Source organism: Fukomys damarensis, unplaced genomic scaffold, assembly GCF_012274545.1.
Source record: "Fukomys damarensis isolate Sample0158 unplaced genomic scaffold, DMR_v1.0_HiC HiC_scaffold_24, whole genome shotgun sequence".
Lineage (NCBI taxonomy): Eukaryota > Metazoa > Chordata > Mammalia > Rodentia > Bathyergidae > Fukomys > Fukomys damarensis.
Genome location: NW_022900936.1, coordinates 69792721 through 69803856, shown reverse-complemented (window position 1 = coordinate 69803856; position 11136 = coordinate 69792721). Strand labels below are relative to the sequence as shown.

Sequence of the window (11136 nt, the reverse complement as noted above, 5' to 3'; positions counted from 1 at the left end):
TTTTTTTTTTTTTTTTTTTTTTTTTTTTGTTTTGTTTTTGTACCGGGGATTGAACTCAGGTCCACCGAACTGCTGAGCTAAATCCCTGGCCCACAGTTTTCTTAATAGGTAGTTGTTTGGTTGTCTCCCAAAGTCTCATGCAGTCATGAGGTCATGAGTCAGAGATGGTTGGATCTGAGGTGTGTGATTACGAAATTGGTCCACTGGTTGGTTTGGCACAGTTCTGGGTGCGGATAATGGGAAGGCTACCTGGGTGTGGGTGGTACCACCTAATGGGTAGGTAGCCTGGAAGGGATGAAAGGGAGAGGCAGACTGCTGCTGCTGCTTCCTTACTACTTTGCTGACTTCCTGCCTTCTGCCTGTCATGAACTCTTTCTCCTCTGCCGTGCCCTCTGCTATGCCACCCTGCCTTGGAGCCAGCCAACTATGACTGAAACCTTTATAAACTGAGCCAAAATAAACCTTTCCTCTTTTTTTTTTTTTTTTTTTGTACCAGGGATCAAACTCAGGTCCACTGCACTTGCAAAGCAGGTGGCAGAACCATTGGGCTAAATCCCTGGCCCAAACCTTTCCTCTTTTAATTTTAGTTGTCAGCTGTTTGTCTCAGCAATGAGAAAAGTAACTAAGACAGTAGTGTTTCTTAAAATTAAGCTGCAGTCTTTCATGTAACTCTTCCATCAGTAGCAGGCCAACTCTGTCCTAGGTTAGACAAGACTCCTCTCCATCAAAGGTTGGTACCTGCCTTCTTTTAAAATAAAGCTCATAAAGACATTGGGGTGGCTCATTTCTCAAATGCCTGTGGATCCCAGGCCCTTCATTGTCGTGATTTTATATGCCCTGTGACAGCAGTCACGTCAAAGCAAAGCCATTAGGACATGTGACAGCACTGCTGAGTTGGGTTGGGAACTGACCTCACTTGGGGGCACTCGCTCTTCTCACTGTACTGTGGCTTCATATGGAGCTCATTCCAGATAACTGCCCTGGGTCTTTTCTTCATGATCTGCTGTCATATGGGTTTCCCACGAGATACATACAGTCAGTTTTTGAAACACAAATGTGGAATTTTACATATGCCCAACTGTTAAGATTTCCTCTTATAGTTTCAACCCATGTTCAAACAAAATTTACATCCCCCCCCTTTTTTTTTGTATTGAGTTTATTGGTACATTTTAGGTATACACACAGTTACATTCATCATTGGGGTCCTGTACCTTTACAGGACAGGTCTTAGTTCTCAGTTTTTCCCCTTACCCTTGCCCTCCCTTCACCCCCTCCACCCTTCCCTATTTCATTTCCATTTTTTCCTTTTCTCATATGTTTTATTTTCCTTTATTTCCTTTCCCCTACTCTTCCCACTTTCCCTACACCTTTAGCCCTTTTCTTCCTATTTCACATTGTCAGTTACACAATTTGGATCTTATTTACACTTTTAGTTTTTCACACCAGAGAAACTAAAGTTTACATTCTTGACGATTCTGATTTGGCCATCTGACATGTTAGCTATGCCTCTCAGCTTTGGGATTAGATTGGATAAACAGGCTTTCAATGTGTTAAAAACATTGAATGAGACAGAGCCAAGGAAGATCTCTTTGGTAAAAAATTTGTTTTATTGGCAATCCACATCACACAGTCACCCAACACGTTTCTTATGATAATTTGCTCTGATAATTTCAGTTAAGTTCATTTCTGTTTCTTTAAAGAGAAGGACAACACTAAATTAATTGTAGGGCAGAAAATGGGTTTCCTTGGCAGTTTTCCTGTGAGTTGTTGCACAGGGAGGGTGCCTGCTGTGCTGCTGAACCCCCATAGCATACATAGCATGGCCAGAGAAGAGTTCTGGGCTCTGCCGTAGGTAGGGGACACCAGCCTTTTGGTTTCCCCACTCTCCAGCGGGTAGCCTTGGCCAGATACATCCTCAGAATGGAGTTTCATCCCCAGGTTGAGAATGACCTACAGGATTGTATAAGGACTGGACGGCAATGCATATAGTTCAATAAACTCTTAATAAATGGTAGCCAGTTACTGTGTGTCCTGAGAATAATAATCAAGTGACTGATGCAGACGGTGCTGTTCTGGAAGGGTGAAGAGCAGAGTCTGACCTCAGGACAGTGCTGAGCTGTGGAACAGGTGTAATCAGTCCTGTCTCCTTCCAAATCCTGTGTCTTCGTGTGATGTGTTGCTACAACCTTTTGACCATGTCAGGGCTTCACAGTTTATGAAGCACTTTCCCAGCATAGTATATGCAGTACATCATTAGCAGAGGTACTATTCATTCCATTTCACAGGTGAATGATATTTTAACTGCAGGAGTTTATCAGTTTTCCAGCTCGAAATCTATTTACCCTTAATCCCTGAAGGAAGTTCAGTTCTTTTCATTTGCTTTATAATTCAGTCATTTATGTATTTGCTCATCTTCACCCTACTGTGCCCTGCTGACTTCCTAGAGGTAGGTACATCATGGAGCTGGCTCCTTTGGGGGCCCTCAGAGTGTTCTACTGATAGTGGGTAATCAAACGTTTTGCAGTTACCCAAGTCAGAAAAGCTGAACGTATCCTAATGGCTCATTTTCCCTGTTGGGAGGTTGGGGACGAAGGGCCACTTGGTTATGGGCATGTCTGAGGGTATTCCACGCAGAGCAGCAGCCTGTGTCTCATGACACTGGGTGCTGAATGTGGCTGACAGCATGCTGGGTTGCTGGGTGTTTCCCGGGGGCCCCTGCAGCAGGCTCTGCAGAGTCCATCTCTGTCTGAGGCAGCCTGCCCTGTAGGAAGATGGGAACAAGAGGGTGGCAGAGTGTACTGAGCAAGGTTTTTGTGTTTGGGCCTGGGGCAAGGGAAGCAGAGCTCCACCCTCAACCTGGGTTTTGAGATGTATGTGTTTTTTTTTCCTCTTCTAGCCCCAGTTACTCCTAGGCACAAGATATCCTACCTCTGGTGATGTCCTCTAAGGTGGCAGGGGTGGGAGCAGTGACAAGCGGAGCCCTAGCACCCCTGAGGCTTGAGCACAGCTGGCTCCTTGTTAAGACTGCCAGGCAGCACAACATTTTAGTTCCCTCTCACTGCCCATGAAGGATCCCTGGCTTCTCCTGCCAGCTCCCAATTGACATGCTCTGTGCCTACTCATGCCCCCTGCCTCCACTCTCCCTGCTGCTTCTAAGAATGCGTTGGACCCCTTGCCAGCCATGCCACTGAAACACAGGTGACAGAGACCAGGCCTGGGGCACCGATGGAAGAGCACTGGCCTGGGGGTGTTTACCCTAGCTGAGTGGAGCCCCGGACAACATGACATGACTGCACCCTCTTTACTCTGGCCCCTCCTCAGGGGTAAGTGCCCCTGGTGCCCCCATCATTGTGGCCTTTGGAACCTCTCCTCGTTTACAGGCTGAGCCCAGACCTTTACGTGCTCTGTTGTGGCTCAGAGTCTGTCTTACGGCACTAGCTCTTATGCGTACTTTGACGTTTTAGGTAAGTGGTGCCTCCTTGCTGCTCAGTTTTCCTGCCTGTTATGTGAGGGGCTAGGCTAGGCAGTCTCCAAGGCCCCTTTCCAGTTGGTGTGTCCTGTTTGTACTGGGCAGAGCCTTCCTTGGAGTTTTCAGGGGAGGCATAGCAGGGTGGGCTGAAGACGGCAGTGTAGAGTGGCCAAGGGCCTCTGAGGAGGTGTGAGTGAGGGAGGCCGAGCAGGGCCAGTGTGGACAGCCCTGTCCCAGCCCTATCTCCTGTCTGAGACACCCTCTCCACACCCCAGCACTGATAAGCAGGTGTGAGCCATGGCTGCCTTGTGACAGGCCCTTCAGCGGGGAGGGTGGTGGTGGGGGTCCACTCCACTTCTGAATTCAGACGTCAGCGTCTTCCCTCACCCCATTTCTCTGCCAAGCTGCACAAACAGCGAATCAAGCGTTGTCCTCAACCCTCTGCCCTGGCTTTGAGACTTAGTTCCTGCTCCACCTGGTGGGGAGCAGACTCCCCAGGCTGTTTTGGCAGAGTACCAAGGAGGAAGGCCATCTGTGTCCTCCTAGACCCATTCCTGCAGTGACTGGCTGCTGGGCCGGCACAGCTGGTGCTTATGCGTGCACTTCAGGGGCTGGTCCTTGAGTTCCCATGGCTGTCAGCCCCCAGCTTTCCACTCCCAACTTGGCTTTTGGGCCACTGCTCCATCTGGGCCCACACTTTCCCCAGAGCCTGAGCCATTGTTCACCCAAAGGCCAAAAATTCCTTATTTCTGGCTGTGGGGTCATAAGGTAGGTGGGGGAGGCTTGGAGAAAAACAGAAGCTTAGAACTCCAGGGAAGGAAAAGGGAAGACAAGTAAGACTGAGCCCAAGGCCACAGGAAGCTCCAGGATGGAACATCTGTCTAGGCCCTTTCTGATCTGAAAGGTTCTCTTCTGTGTTCAGATCTGAAGATTATTTTGATCTATGGGCCATCTGTACTAGGCAGCCCCAAGTGTGTGCACGTGTGCATGCTTGTGTAAGGGGTATATGTCTTCCTTTACATGCTCCTGTGTGTGGGTTTCATTCTCAGCTTCTGCACAGCATATGGGGCAACACAGGATACTGGCTGGAGCCAGATACATTGACCTGGGGTCAAATCCTAGCTCTGCCATCTCGCCAGGTGGGAACACTTGGGCAAGTAACCTAACTGCTGTGAGCCTGAGTGTCCCATCTATGGATGATACTGCTGATAGGTAATACCATGTGGGTTAAAATGTGTAAAAGGTTGTGAACTGTACCTGGCACAGTAAGCACCATGCAACTGTTGATTATTAGGAATCTTTTCATAAATTTTATTTTAATGTAATATCAAACTTCCAGAGAAGTTGCAAGAAATTCTCATATACTTTTAAGTTCACCCATTGTTTTTATTTTGCTTATTTAGCTTTATCATTCTCTCTTCATTCCTCATATATATGTGTGTGTTTAATAGGGTCTGTATTACACATATATTAATCAGAGTATACCTATAAATATACACACACCCACACTTTTTTTCCTGAATTGTTTGAGAATAAGTTAACTGGCATGTCACAGGGTAAGTGTGTCCCTTGCTCACCCATTTCTATGCCCTTTGGAACTTTTTCTCATACATTTGTGTATCATACATTTTTTTTTTTTTTTTTTTTTTTTTTTTTTTTTTTTTTTTTTTTTTTTTTTTTTTTTTTTTTTTGGTACCAAGGATCGAACTCGGGACCTTATGCTTGCAAGGCAGGTGGTAGAACCACCAAGCTAAATCCCCAGCCCTATCATACATTTTTTAACTCTTGAATACTTTATAGTCTGTTGGTAAAGACAGAATATTCTCTTACAAAAACAGTACAATTTTCAAGATCAGAAAATTTGACATTGGTCTAATACTATTACCTAGTCCACAGTGCATATTCACATATCTTCAGTTGTCCCAGTCTTGTTTTCTTTTTGTCTTTTTTTTCCTTTCCCTCAATTGCCTGTCACATACCTTTGGCCTCCTTCAATCTGGCAGAGTTTGCCAGCCTTTCTTTGTTTCTTGAACTTGACATTGTTTGAAGAATGTAGGGTCATTATTTTAGAGAATGAAGCTACTCACATTCTGTTTGGTGTTTGCTCATTATAGTTTCAGGTCATGCACTTTTGGTAAGATGGCCACAAGGCAATGTTGCGTGTTTGTGGGTATCACAGCAGAAGGCCAACTGTTGAATTTTCTACTTGTTGGGGATGTCACCTTTGATCACTTGGTTTTATCTGTCAAGTCCCACACTATAGTTACTATTTTCTCTTTGTAACTAATACCCATTAGGTTTTTCTTTTTTTGGTACTGGGAATCAAACTCGGGACCTTATGCTTGCAAAGCAGGCAGTGGCACCACTGATCTAAATCCCTGGCCCCCACTCCTTTTTTTGTAATACCCATTAGTTTTCAAACACTGATGATTTTCTACTCCATCATTCCTTCTCTGTGTACTACTTGGTCCATTCATACCAGCTTCTGTGTCTTTTGACATCTCCATCAGTCCTTGAGCACTTTCTTACTTTTTAGTACAATAGGATATTCCAGGCTCCTGTGGTGCTTTCTGTGCTCTCTCTCTGGATTAACCATTTTACCAAAGAGTGGTGGGTGGCATTTAGAAGCCAAGGTTTGAGTGCTGGATGTGCTCGTTGATACTGGTATATTGTCTTTATTGTCTAGTCACTTTGATGCGATAGGGGGACCACAAGAAAATATAGCTTGGGAGGAAGACGAATGAGATGACCTACATGAGCATGCCTCTGTCCTTCTCTAGCTCTCTGGGGCTTTTCTGTCTCTCTTTCCCTCCTCTTCATGATCTCATCTCCCCTTTCTTGATCAGAATTTCTCTTGGGATTCCAGCTGTGGGAACCTCTGAAGCCATTTCCCTGGCTACTTGTGTGCTATCACTGGCAGACAACTATGTGACCTTTGTGTGTGAGCAGCCAAAGGCAAAGATAGTTTATGAAAAAGTTTTTGCTTAGAACAGTCTGGTGACAAGGTGATTGGGGAAGACGCTTTTGGAAGATTTCCACCTGGAAGTGTTCCTTCTTCCTGCAAGAGAGCACTCAGACCAAAGCCTGTGTGGAGGTAGGGATAGGCTGCTGTTGGAGGTCTGCTCAGCATTCTCAGAGCCAGCCAGGAAGACTTACATTCTGACACAGCTCACTCTGTGTCCACCGGGAGCAGGGACAGTTCAAACCAGAACTGATAGACTGAGGAAAGCCACCTGCAATGGCAGGGCAAGTGATTCCCCCACTTAATTAACTGTTTTGGGACTAGATTCAAAGTCCTTCTCTCTGAGATTCCTGGTACGTAGAGCTGGTCTCTGGAGCAAGTATGAGTTTCCACCAGGAGCCCAGAGCCACCAGGAGGGAAGGAAGCACTGTCCAGCTGCTGCTTCTTGGGACTGACGTGAAGTAGGCCTTTTGGGGTGGAGTCTGGTGGCCACGATAAAGGCTCTGGGCTAGGCACATTCTGAAAACAGTTGTCTCGAGGACAGTGGAGGGTAGTGTGGTGACTGAGGTTTAAGTAGGGGTCCACATTACTGGGTGAGGCTGACTCCAGTAGGGTGTGAAGTCATTCCCGGGAGACTGCTGTGCTGAGATTGTACCTGTGCTCCTGGAACACAAAGTAGCTTCTAATTCTCTCAGTTCCTGCTTCGTACATCCTGGTCCAGGCCACTGTCATCTTTTCCTAGAGAGGTTACTTGGCTGATTTCCCTTGTTCTTGTCTCCCACAAAACTTTCCCTTAGAACAGGTGATGGGATTTTTCTAAATTGCAAACTTGATTAACAACTATACTCCTCACTGCAAATAATGAAAAATATATGTAACAGCAATCTCTTCAGCAGCTTCCTGTGCCTCTGGGTCATGCCGGAGTAGATTCCCTCTTATTCTCTGAGTCTCCCCTTGTGGGCTGTCTTTCCCTTCTGGAATGGGCCACGTGCCTTTCACCTCAGGATCTCTGCACCTGCCTTCCCCTCTGCCTGGAAAGGCCCACCTCAGGCCAACTCCATATCACAGCTTCCCTGACCCTGCCCTTTGTGCTCCGTCTTGCCAGCTTTGTAACTAGAGCAGACACTGTGTCTGGAGGCTGAGGTTGATAATTGTCTCCCTGACTCGACTGTGAGCCATATGAGGGCAGGGCCTTGTCTGTTCTTACTCATGGTAACTCCAGAATCTGTAAGGTACTCAAAACATGTTTGCTAGGGCCGGGGATTTAGCTCAACAGCATAGCACCTGCCTGGCAAGTGCGAGGTCCTGAGTTTGATCCCCGGTACAACAAAAACATGTTTGCTCAAGGAAGAAGGAGCAGACGCCTGGGTTTTCCAGCTGGTCCCAGCTGGTCTGGCCTTGGAGAGAGTGAGGGAGTCAGCCTGTCACTCACTCTGGGTGACTGCTGGTGTTAGTCCTGCTGGCTGGGCCTGGCCCGACTGCTCAGCACACACGTACTTACCTTCAGACATCACAGTCTCCGCAGGGGAGAGAGGGTGCTTGGTCAAGTGGTGATCAGGGCTGGCTGAGGCAGACACGTGGCCTCGTTCTGTCCTACGCAGACCTCACTGGTCCTCGGGGTGGGGGTGGGGATGCAGGAGCAGAGGACTTGGCCCTGTCCTGGGGCCTGGAGGCAGTGAGTGTTGAGGGCAGCACGAGGTGGTAGCTGGCCCAGAGCAGAGGAGGCACGGGGTGGCCAGGGTGCCAAGGGAGTTCTAGGGGGTGGGTCCTGGGGGCTGGATGGGCTGGGCAGAGCTGTCCACAATCAAGGAGGTGACAATGAGTGTGAAGAGCATGTGTAGTGGAAATGAAGGGTGGGAGGGCGGGAAGGGCAGAGGTTTGTCTCCCCTGACCTCTCATCTTCCTACATTCACCCCTGCCCCTTGATGCTTCCATGTCTCTCCAGTGCTTTGTTCCAGAGCTCATGGAACCCCAGCTCCTAAGCTCTGCAGCCTTGTAGCTGCTCAGCTCCGCAGTTGTACTCCCCCACCCCCATTCCCTGGACTGCCCTGCTGGTGGCCTGGGCCCTGCTGAGCTGCTGCACTCTTCTCTCATCACCACCTCCTCTCTCTCTTTCAGCACCCTGGCACCAGCTCCAGATCTGTGTGTGCTGATTTCCCAGTCCTGCCCACCTCCTCACTCCACTGCCCCCAGTGGAGGGGCTCAGGGACTTGAGTCAGTCCCTTTGGGGGTCCGGCTTTCCTGCAGAGGGTCAGGGGCTGACAGTGGGGCTGATGGAGGCCAGTCCCCTGCAGAGCGGTGGGGCTGCCTGGGAAGAAATTTTGGGGTAGGGGGGAGAGTGTGGTGAGCTGCTGCAGGCTAGGGAATGGGGCCCCAGCCTCCCTGTTTCTCTTGGTCTTGCACTGCCCTTCCCAAGTCATCCTGTCTCCTCCATCTTCCCTGGGCCGTCTAGTTGTTCATGCTCCCCTTGGTAGCCAAGAAGCTGAGCCCTAAGCCGTTTCCTGCTTCCTTCTGTGTGTAACTGGTGTCCCATGGCAGGTGGCTCCTGCGGGTGCCCCTGGGTTGGGCAAGGGACCCATAAGGGGGTGTCAGTCAAAAGTGTAACAACTGGGTGGATGCTACTATGGAGATGAGAGCTAGAGATTTCCAGCTCCCCACCCCCATGTGATCATTTACAGATGAAAACACTCTGAAGAGGGAAATGGGAGTGACAGGAAGAAGTCCTGTAGAGGTTCACCGTCATCATCGCCGTCGTCATCCCGGATGTAATTTAAGTGCTCACTATGTGCCAGGGACTATTGTAAATTCTTACATGTCTTATACAATCCCCTTATGCCTGAGGAAGAAAGTGTTCTTATCCCTGTGTCACAGAGGAGGAGGCACGACAGACTAACGCAGAGAAGCCATGGCACAGTGATGATGTCACACGCCAGGGCGCCTTGCTGCTTTACCTGATGTCAGCACTGCATATAAAGTGTTCATGTGAAGCTCTAGCTGGAAGGGTGGCCAATAAACATGAAAAGATGCTCAGCATTGTTAGTCATGGAAATGCACATTAAAATTAGACACTCCCACTGAAATGGCTAAATTTAATTAAAGGCAAAGTACAAAGACTGACAATTCCAAATGTTGGCAATAAGAACTCTCGCTGAATGAAAAACATACTTTGGAGACCATTTTGACAGTTCCTTATAAAATTAAGGATGTACTACTCATGTAACCCTAAAGTTCTTTTACTAGGTATTTACCCAAAAGATAAAAACACATGACCACACAGATGCCCATATACACACGTCCATAGCAGCTTTATCGTAGCCCAAAATTTGCAAACAACCCAGTATTCATCAACTATCGAATAGAAAACGAAGCGCAATACATCCTTATGACAGATACTTCTCAACAGGCCAGCGTAACAGGCTGGTGCATGTAACAACATGGGTCCAAGTGCATTAGGCTCAGGGAAAGCAGCCAGGTGCAGGAGGCTACATACAATGTGATTTCATTTATTGAAATTCTCCAGAAAACGCAAATCTATAGGAACAAGAAACAGTGGTTCCAGGAGCTGGGGGTAGTGGAAAGGGTTGACTGTGAAGGAGACAATAGAACTTGGCATGGTGGGAATGTTCAGTATCTTAATGAAGGTGGTGGCTACCTTGTGTATGCATTTGTCAAAACTTTCCAAGCTGTGCATTTAAAAGAGGGAGTTTAATTGTATATAAATTATACCTCATTAGCCTGATTTAAAAATTAAAACAAAGGTATGGGGAAGGGAAGAAATTAAGATGATCATGGTTCATATCTTACTTTTCTGTTGCTGGGACAAAATACCCAACACCCAAGACTTAAAGGAGGGGAGGTTTGTCTGGCTCACACTTTCAGTCTCTGGTCGGCTGCTCCAAGGCAGAAATGGCACGGCAGCGGGGCCTGGCAGGGGAGAGCTGCTCACAGCACGGCAGCCAGGAAGCAGAGAAAAAGGAGAGGCCCAGAACAAGAATACATTCTTCAGATTACTCTCCCTGTGACCCACCTCCTAACGGCACGTGCAGTTACTGAGCTCATGCATGGATGAGTCTGCCGGTGACACAGCTTCCTCATCAGCCAGGCACCTTTCGAAGCCCCTTCTCTGAAATGAAGGGTTTGGGGGGCACTCCTATATCTAAACCCTAACAATTGACCTCATGGCAAAAGTGACATCTGCAAAACAACTTGGAGGATGAAGGAAGTGAGTCAGGCTGCTCCTGAGGGAAAAGCATACTGGGCAGAGGGGCGGCCGGCGCTGACCAGGTGTGCTCAGCCGTCTAGAAACCAGGCAGGAGTTCATGTGGTCACAGCGTAGGCAGGTGGTGGGGAGCTGGCCGTCAAGGAGGGCTGGGGTTTTCTCTCTGAAGTTGCTGAGCAGAGCAGTGGGGTGAGCTGACTGGACCATCATGGTTTTCCCTGGATGACATGCTGACAACGTTGAGTAAGGAACTTAAGAGGTCACCACAGGTATCCAGGGGAGAGACAGTGGTTGTGACAGTGTGGCGGGAGTGGAGGTGCTGAGATGTGGTTGGACTTGAGAAGAGCCAACAGGATTTCCTGCCGGACTGGATGTGGGTTATGAGGAAGGAGGCAAGAAGGACAAGGTTATTGGCCTGAGCAGCTGGAATCCAGCTGGGCACCCCGACACACACACACACACACACACACACACACACACACACAC

The 11136-nt window shown here is 48.2% G+C and overlaps 1 protein-coding gene across 3 annotated transcripts in view; it reads left to right on the top strand.

Annotated features, from left to right (window-relative positions):
* Exog (exo/endonuclease G) overlaps positions 1 to 10249 on the top strand; it is a 44739-nt gene extending 34490 nt beyond the window's left edge. The window contains exons 7-8 of one of the 3 annotated variants that reach the window (XR_779138.2): positions 2897 to 3323; positions 9110 to 10249. The gene's annotated coding sequence lies outside the window, so the exon portion shown is untranslated. Of the gene's footprint in view, positions 1 to 2896; positions 3402 to 9109 lie in introns of those variants that run through there. The other 2 variants (XM_033768148.1, XM_010618593.2) reach the window with 2 other exon arrangements.
* Positions 10250 to 11136: the final 887 nt, after the last annotated feature.